An 8,244-nucleotide genomic window follows, 5' to 3' on the forward strand; every position below is an offset into this window, starting at 1 on the left:
CAGAGTTGAGTACCGGAGTTAGATCCGTAGCCTAAGTCAGTGCATGTGCATGTGTGATGGTGGGTTGGGACAAGAGTGGTGGTAGTCTTGGCCAAAGAAAGCCCAGCTGAATGGGGTAAAGGGGGCTGGAAGAGCTAGATTAATACATCCAGATGCTGTCAAGCAGTGAGTGAGGTGGCAGGAGGGAAGCAGTGGCTCAGAGTCAGTGACAGACTGTCCCAGCAGGGAGTGACAGGAAAGCCCTGGCTGGTGCTGTCCCACCTGCTGCTCCCCTGACCTCAAACCCCCCCCCCCCCTGCCCCAGCCTACAGAGGAGCTCCTGTGGGCTCCTTCCTCACCTGGTGTAAGCAGCCTCGCCTGCCTTCCTTAACCCTGGACTCTCCTCCTGAGGAAGTCAGAAGGTACCTTTGGGTGATGGAAGCTCGGAGGCCGGGTGAGCAGGCTTTGAGGTCAAGGGGGAGATAAAGGGTACCTTGCTGCCCACTCCCCACCCTGAGGGCAGAGCTGCTGGAAGAACTGGCTGGACAGCTCTAGCACCCGAGCTTGGGCTGCTGCAGAGTCCCCAGACACCCCCCCACCCCACGCCCCAGGCACTGTGGCCTCTAGGCCACCCAGCCCTTTCAGGGGGAGGGAGGATGGGCCAAACCTGAAGCTTGGGCTCTCAAGAGTTCCTGAACTGATGAGAGATGCAGATGCAAGGTAAGCTGAGGCAACACGCCCCTCAGCTCCCCCTGTGCTGTCCCCCCAACCCCCACCCCATGGGAGGGCAAATGAGCCCAGTGAGGTGAAGAGAGGAAGGACAGTGAATGCGGGTTAAAGGAGGCTCCCCACCCCCTCTTGCCTTTCTTTCCCTCCTTCCTTCCCACCCGCCCCCACAGCAGGACCAGCTGTTCCCCAGCTGCCAGAGACTCCCACCCTAGAAGTGGCCACACTTGGGACCTGAGAAGGGGGCAGATGGGGATGGTATCTGCCGCCCCCACCTCCCACCCAAGGACCCCTTCCCCCCTCCACCCCAGACCCTGCCAAGCAGCCACACCCTGGGGAAGGAGTCCCCTCCTCCCTAAGCAGGGATTTTTACAGGAGGAAGCAATTTGCAGAGCCCACTAGGAGGGAGGTGGTGGTGGTGGTGGTGGTGGTGGGGGCTCCTCCCCTCTCTCCTGCTTATTATTAATGTGCTTCCAATTTGGGAACCAAGGCTCACAGCCCCTCCCATCCCCACTACTTGGGGCACAGACTTCTCAGGGAGCAAAAGGGGTGGGTAGCTGTCCTCCACTTTCTAGAAACTTCTTCTCCAAGTTCATCCTCCCTGCCACTGTCTCCCTTCCCCAGCAGTGCAGAAGGAGGATAGAGAATCAGAACCCATAACTACCTACAGAAGGAAGGGGCCTGTATCCAGACCTCCCTCACATGCTTTGTCCTGTCTCCCCAGCAGGCTCCACTCCAGGGTGGTCAGGTACCCAGAGTAGGATAAGGGGTGCAGGCAAAGGGTGACTTGAGTATCACATTCTCAGGTAACATGCCAGGGGGTCAGGAGTGTGGTCTGGGAGGTGGAATAGTGGATAAGCATTAGACTCTCAAGCATGAGATCCTGAGTTCGATCCCTGGCAGCACATGTACCAGAGTGATGTCTAGTTCTTTCTCTCTCTCTCTTCCTACTTTTATAATAAATAAGTAAATAAAATCTTAATAATAATAATAATAATAACAACAACAACAACATGTCATGGGGACTCCATGGACTGTGAGTTACCTACGGAGCTGCCACTATGCAGCTGCTCCCTCCATCATTGGAGGTAGGGAAGTGGCTCCATGGGAATCTAGCAGGCCCTGCATCAGGGGACCCCAAGTTTAATCCTCAGCACTACATATGGCAAAGGCACGTTCTGGTCTGCACATATAAACACATAAATAAAAATAAAAAGTCATTTGGAGAGAGTCACAATATCTAGAAGCATGCAGGTTTTCTGCCACATCTCTCTCACATGTATATAATCCTCTTCTGCTTTCTGGCTGGCCGGGGTGGGAGAGAGGTTGTATGAGAGTAATAAAACAGACATGGCTTAAAATTTGCCACTTTAATTACTAAGTCCATTTATTTTATTTATTTTTAAAAAGACAGGGAAATAGAGAGGGAGAGAGAGATATCACAGCACTGAAATTTCCATCAATGCTGTGGGAGCCAGGCTCAAAACTAGGTCATACACATGACAAAGCAGTGCACTATGCAAGTGAACTATTTTGTTAGCCAGTTCCTTCTCTCTTTCCTTCTTTCTTTCTTCCTCCCCTTCTTTGTTTTTTAATTATCTTTATTTATTTATTTATTTATTTGGATAAAGACAGCCAGAAATCGAGAGGAAGGGGGTGATAGAGAGGGAGAGAGACAGAGAGACACCTACAGCACTGCTTCACCACTTGTGAAGCTTTCCCCCTGCAGGTGGGGGTCGGGGGCTCAAACCCAGGTCCTTGCGCACTGTAACATGTGCACTCAACCAGGTGCGCCACCACCGGCTCCTTTTCCTCCCCTTCTTTTAAAGACTTACTTTTTAAAAATATTTATTTATATTTATTTTTCCCTTTTTGTTGCCCTTGTTTTTTATTGTTTTGTAGTTATTATTGTTGTTGATGTCATTGTTGTTAGATAGGACAGAGAGGGGGAGAGAAAGAGAGACACTTGTAGACTTGCTTCACCACTTGTGAAGCGACTCCCCTGCAGGTGGAGAGCCGGGGGCTTGAAATGGGATCCTTCCGCCGGTCCTTGTGCTTTGCACCACCTGTGCTTAACCTGCTGCGCTACTGCCCAGCTCCCAAGACTTACTTGTTTTATTAGTGAGAGAGGACAGAACTACACTCATGTTCAGTGGCGAATCCAGGACACAACACATCCAACTCCTGTGTTCTATCAGTTCACTCACTGCCTCAGCTGCTCCCGATTCTCTCTCTTTTGGGGGAGGAGAGGGCACCAGAACTTTGTGCCTGCATGACTTCACCACTGCTGACAGAATATTTCCCTCCTTTTAATTCTAGATAGAGACAGAAAGGGAGAAAGAAATACAGAGATACCACAGCAGCACTCCACCATTCATAAAGAGTTTTCTAGTGCCATGCATGGTATTCCCATATGGTACCAGAGGCTCGAACCCAGGTTTCTGCACATAGTAAAGTATATTCTAGGGGGCGAGTAGTGGTGCATCTGGTTGAGCACGTTACAATGCACCCGGTCCCCACCTGCAGGGGGAAAGTTTTGCAAGTGGTGAGGCAGTGCTGCAGGTATCTCTCTGTCTCCCTCCCTATCACCCCCTTTCCTCTCAATTTCTGGCTGTCTTTATCCAGTAAATGAATAAAGATAAAAAGAAAAGAAAAGAACGAATTTGCTTTCTTTAAAAAAAAAAGTAAAGTATATTCTACTGGGTGAGTTATCCTCTGGCACTCCTCCCTCATCTTAACAGCTTTTTCATGTTCTTCCATGTGGCTACCTCATACATTGGGGCCAGAGACCCCCAAATCTACCACACCTGGTATCACACGCTGTATCTCACACAGCCTGAAGGATGTCACCCACACTGTCCTATAGTCCCAATCTCAGATAGTGACCACCCACAGAAGCAATCTCAGTCACACCCCACATAGTTTCACACACCACACATATGGCATTTCTTTCTCCTGCACGGTTTCATCCACACACTTACTTCACACGTAGCTTATCACAGTAGCTTCTCGGCACACACGCACAGTATTAAAGTACACCACTTCACAGTGGATTCTCCCTGCCCCTCCCCACACATGTTGTCGAAGTCACACACAGAGGCCACCAGTTCCTATAAGGCTAACGCCATCTCACATAATGTTCACACGAGAGCATTATAAAAAAATCACACCACAGCATCACAGGTCACACGAAATGTCCCTCTGTTTCTGACACAGCATCACACAACTGCAGTTTCCCTCACAAGCAGAGGGCATCAAAGGTCTAGTTGGGTGGTCCAGGAGGTGGTGCAGTGGATAAAGCACTGGACTCTGAAGCATGAGATCCTGAGTTTGACTCCTGTCACATGTGCCAGAGTGTGTCCAGGCTCTCTCTCCTTATTAAATTAAAGATTAAAACAAAACAAAACAAAAACCCAGAATCTCAACTGATGACAGACTTAGGTTTGCATGATTGGTCAAGCAGAGAGCTTCCTCCATAAACATAAGCTATGTTGACAGTCCCTCACACACAGGGAGAACGTCACCTCTGCATTTTCTCTCTTACACAGGTGAAGTGTTCCACAACCACACAGGAAGAACATCTCTCTCACATGAATCTGTTACAAAGTGAAGTACAGTGTCATCTACAGCTCCTCTGAGGCATATGTCCAGTCCCACATGCACACACACTGGTTTTACTTGGTCCTCTCACATGCATCCACATCAGTCTCACCCATGTAAAGTGTCCCATTTGGTTTCTCTCACCTGAGCTCAGCTCACACAGTCACACTCTCATTTCCCTCTATCACTTCCTGTGCTTTTGGGCCTGGCAGGGAAGACAGGAAATAATCAGCACTCTAGGAAACGCCAAGGACTGAGGCTTTAGGGATCATGGGCAAAGGGGTTCTCTGGCCCTGGTCCTAGCCTCCTGAGGGAGCCCTAGAGGGCAGTGCCCTGTATGGAGGGGCAGCCCCTCTCCTGCAGGTAACCTGAACCTGACACCAAGCACTGGGAGAGAGGGGCGAGCAGGGCAAAGCCATGGGGATGGGGCCAAATGTGCATGTGACCTGCAGATCTTCAGCTTTTACCAGAAAACTCCTGGCAGTAGCCTCAGGGCTGCCCCAGAAGCACAAAGAGACCAAGATCTTCAAGGCCACCCCTTAAACCTAGCAGCTCCACATAGAAAGAGGCAACTTCAGACTCTAAGGCACCCCCCACACAAAGCTCCTAGAATCCTCAAGGCTCTCTGGGGCCTGGCACCACCAGCTTCCTTCTGTGCTCTCCTCACCCTTTCCTGAGCAGGGAGGAAAGCAAGACTGACAGTTTCTGCTCCCTGTCAGCTTCCACAGCCCTCAGGAGGCTCTGGGGGCTGGGGGGCACTCATCCAAGTGACCCCCCAAACATTATTTATCCTATGGAACCTTGCCAGAACCCACCAATGGATGGCCAAGCTCCACCACTCCATTATATTTTATTCATTTATTTGACAGAGGCAGAGAAACTGAAAGAAATCATAGCACTAAAGCTTCCTTTAATGCCAGTGGGGAACAGGCCCAAACCTAGGACATGTCAAAGGAGTGCACTATCCAAGATAATTCTCTAGCAATGACCCACCACTTCAGAGGGGAGGTTCTCCTACCTCTACCTAGTTTCTTTGCTTGTGCTGCCTGCTTCTTGGCCTCCCTCTCTGACTTAGTTCATCCTCAACCACCCCTGGGTTTGTCCTCACCCTAGACAACAACATCACCCACTCACCTGTCCAGAACCCACCAGGCTCAGTTTCCATCATGAGAGAAGGAAGGCTGACTGGGAGACAGACTCTGGGGAGGCGGTCAGAGACCTGAAATGTCATTTATTCAAAGCAGAGAAACTGAGGCCTGAAGAGGCCCACCAAGACAACCTAGCTGGCTAAAGATTCAGATGGAACCAAATTCCTTGCCCTCTTCTGTTGAGATTTTTTTTTGTTGTTTTAATATTTCTTCAACTGGCAGAATGTATCAGGATCTGCAAAACTATGGGCAGAGCAAGCACAGGGTCCAAGGGACATACACCCCTCTCCTGTCAACCACTGACAGTCCTACTTAGCCATTCCCCAATTCAAATGCACTAATTAGCATTAATTACTGTTCCCTCCCCTGGAAGGGGATGGGTGGGGGGAATTCAGCCCAAGAGGCTGAAATTCCCATTAATTTCTAGTCTCTCTGAGAAAGGGGCATCCAGGTCTCTAACACTATCCTTTAGGACACACATCTGGACATTTAGGAGACACGTCTGGCCAGCCCTGCCCCTGGCCACAGGGCAAACTGGGGTCAGAAACCGCAAGCCACGTCCTGCCTACCCACTACTAGGGGAGGGGTCTTGGAAAGGGATCTAAAGGGATCTGGAAGGAAAGACAGATACACTCCAGTCTCCAACTCTGAGGTACTTGGGGCTTCCCTCCTTGTTCCTGGCTGATCCCAGCAATCTGGTGGAAGAGGTGTCTCAGCCCCCTTGTACTGGGGCAGGACATGTGTACACAGCAGGCCAGGTTTATGTTATAAGAGACCGGATACATACTGCAGCCCTGGGCACCAGCCTCTTGGATCTGTGTCCAGCCCCCACCCCCATCCCCTGCTCTCCCTGGGCTACAAGTCCAGGCCTGACCTGGTTCTGCCTCTACCTGGAGAGAGGAAAGAAGACACAGAGAGTGGCCCCCTGAGAAGCACTTCCTCAAGCCCCTAGTCTCCCCCTTGTCCAGAAAGAATCTCTCAGTCCTGAATCAGGGCCTCTTCCGGCAGGAGAATGACAGAGAGGGGTCTCAGCGACATCAACCAGGCCGGGCTAAACTGGAAAGAAGACCTACACAGGCAGCTCTGGCCTTCCTTTCCTAGTCAGCAGAGTAAAGGGCTTGACAAAGGGAGCTGGGACTGACAAACCTTCTAAAGTCTATAAACAACAACTCGGAAGATGTGTGGCAGGAGAGAAGGCCCCAAACTCAGCCCCTCTAGGGCCAGGTTCACATAGCTCAGGGCTGGCACCCGAACCCCTGCCCCACAAAAGCAGCAAAACTGGAGAGAACTCATCAGGTTCCTGCCCGGGAACAGTGGGGCATAGGCTCGGAAGCACTCAGCCTGGCTCGGAACACCGTCCACCACCCTGCACGGCTGCGGGCGCAGCGCACAGGCGGCGACCTGGGAGCGGGGAGACCGGCTGCGGCCTGCGTGCAGCTGGGGCCAGGCGGGCTCTGGGAGAGCGAGCGAGTGAGCGAGCGCAGTGAGTCCAAAGGGCGGCGGGGCCCGGGACTGGGCGCCCGAGGAACCCGCTCCCGGGTGGCAATGCCCCCTCCCACCCAGCAGCGCGCCCCCCAGACTCCGGCCACCACACCCCGCGCGCGCCCCGCAGGACCGGCGATCGCATCGGGGGCTGAGTCCCCGCTCCCCTGACCAACTCGCCTGGACCGCGGCGGGTGCGGTGGGCGGGGCTTCCCGGAGAGCTTTCCCCCCTTCCCTCTAAACTTCCCGGCACCCGGACCCGGGGATCGGGCTCAGGCTGGACAAAAGCTTGGGGACCCAGCCCCCCGCCCCTAACACACACCCCCCGCGAGTCCCCCCCCTCCGGATCCAAAACCAACCAACCAAAGCACCTCTCGGCAGGGCCTCCTCCCGGTTTACCTGGTCCGAGCTCGCGGGGGCGCTCCGGCCGGGCCGCTCCGCCGGGCCCGAGGGAGCTGGAGGGGGGCCGGGGAAGGGGGGTCGTGGGGAGGGGATTGGCCGGAATGTGCGGAATGAGCCGGGCTGGAGCGGGAGGCGCCGGGCGCAAAGGAGGGAGCGAGCGGGACGGAAAGTTTGTGTTGAGAAGCCCAGGCCGGAGGGGGCTGCGGGAAGGAGGGGGCGGGGCTCTCAGGGGGGGCGGACACCACTGGGGGCGGGGCCGTGCGGGGCCGTCCCCCACCGCGGCTCGGGGACCCCCCCTCTCCACCCGCGGTTTGGAGATCCTGGGTCTCTGCCTGCTGCCGCCCCGCGTCGGGGCGCCCCACTCCTCGGGGCCACGCTTTTACCCTCCCTCTGCTCGCCCGCGCTCTCCCCACCTCCCCAACACCCCTCCGGGATTTGGGGCTCTGGCCTGGGCGGGGCCGAAGGCGGGGCTCCCGCCGCGGGGGCAGAACTCCCGTCGGTGCGGGGCCGGGCTGCCGCGTCACGAGGAGCCCGCGGAGCCGGAGCGCGCGGACCCCGGGGCTCGCCACCTCCCGGCCAGAGCCGATCGCCCGAGCGGAGCGCCCCCACGCCCGCAGCCCGCCCCCCGCTCCTCCCGGGGCCCCAGACCCGGCCCCGCCCTGGCGGCCGCCCGCCCTTCCCGAACCCGGTTTGTCTGGTTCTCCCCGAGAGGCTTGTTTCTCAAATTTCTCCCTTTGCCCCTCTTCCGGGACCTCCGGGGACCTCCCTCCCTAGTCAGCGGCTTGCGGGGGCCCCGTCTGGGGCGTCTGCCCGGGCCAAAAGTCGGTGGGGGGCATGCGGGGCTCCGGGGCCACGTCCAGCCCAGGCCCCTCCCCGCACCCGGACCCTCCCTCCTCCGGCCTCCCTG

General features: G+C 55.1%; 1 protein-coding gene across 4 annotated transcripts in view; it reads right to left on the bottom strand.

Moving 5' to 3' along the window:
- Positions 1-7,936, bottom strand: part of TEAD3 (TEA domain transcription factor 3) — a 28,228-nt gene extending 20,292 nt beyond the window's left edge. The window contains exons 1-2 of one of the 4 annotated variants that reach the window (XM_060189686.1): positions 7,751-7,936; positions 7,307-7,537 (exon numbers count right to left, since the gene is read on the bottom strand). The gene's annotated coding sequence lies outside the window, so the exon portion shown is untranslated. Of the gene's footprint in view, positions 1-7,306; positions 7,538-7,641 lie in introns of all 4 variants that reach the window. The other 3 variants (XM_060189685.1, XM_060189684.1, XM_060189687.1) reach the window with 3 other exon arrangements.
- Between the last annotated feature and the right edge of the window lie 308 nt (positions 7,937-8,244).

Source organism: Erinaceus europaeus, chromosome 4 (genome assembly GCF_950295315.1).
Source record: "Erinaceus europaeus chromosome 4, mEriEur2.1, whole genome shotgun sequence".
In the NCBI taxonomy this organism is placed as follows: Eukaryota; Metazoa; Chordata; class Mammalia; order Eulipotyphla; family Erinaceidae; genus Erinaceus; species Erinaceus europaeus.